Genomic DNA, 945 nt, shown 5'->3' on the forward strand with positions numbered 1-945 from the left:
TAAGTACCCATGTCACTAGTGTCAGTTTTTCTTTAAACTGTGGGCCCAGGGCACTACTTTACACTGTGCAAGTCTGTTTTGTTGAACTTTTAGTTCATTGTAGTCATGTATTTATCACTGGAGAGACAACTTCTCCAAAAGCATTCTATATAGTATTCTATTAGCAATCTATTTAGCAGCATATATAGAATGAAGGTAACCTGGAATCAAAAACACCGGCTTTCACAGCAAGCTACAATTCTTTGGCATTCTTCGGCCAACAATGACGAACCTCGCTATATTCCTTTATATTGAACCTTACAGCATATTTTACTTATTTATATTAATTTGTAAACAACCGGCATGCCTCTGATTAGTGTATTCTTTAATTCGCTGTATCTGATATTCACTAGAATTGGGGGGCTCCTCATTAAGAGGAACCTTCTGGACAAATAGTAAAGAGCTGTGATCTTAACACGTATTTGTTCAATTTAACGGTCCAGGGCTTAAAAATACCTTGTTTTAATAGGGTCAACTTCATATCTTAATTTTTTTTATTTAAATGAAAAAAGTAAAAGATCTGAGGGTACTCACAGAACTTAATATTGACAAAATAACAAAGAAAAACAAAGAAAAGTAGTTGATGGCATTGCACAGAAAATATGCAAATATTAGTACTGCGGCCGCGCCCTGCTTGAGATCCGGCAAACTAGACACCTCACTGGTTTAGAATGGCTCGCCATTGGTTTGGACGTCACTGGAATGAGAGGCGTGGCGTCCATGCTGGATCGGGTTGAAAGACGTAAAACCGGGAAGATATTTTGCTAGCAAGCGGCCATGACAGATTGGGGTAAAATGTCGGCCTTGACAGAATGACGATAAAGTCGTCTCGCTTACGTCTGAGGAGCTCTTTTTCCGCCCAACATCTCGCTGCTCTCATCAGTCTGTCAAACTGTATTATGTTTC

General features: G+C 39.2%; 1 pseudogene; it reads right to left on the reverse strand.

Annotated features, from left to right (window-relative positions):
- Positions 1–397: 397 nt before the first annotated feature.
- On the reverse strand, positions 398–452 carry LOC147747057 (U7 small nuclear RNA; annotated as a pseudogene).
- Between the last annotated feature and the right edge of the window lie 493 nt (positions 453–945).

The sequence above is a fragment of the Lissotriton vulgaris genome, chromosome 1_1, assembly GCF_964263255.1.
Source record: "Lissotriton vulgaris chromosome 1_1, aLisVul1.2, whole genome shotgun sequence".
In the NCBI taxonomy this organism is placed as follows: domain Eukaryota; kingdom Metazoa; phylum Chordata; class Amphibia; order Caudata; family Salamandridae; genus Lissotriton; species Lissotriton vulgaris.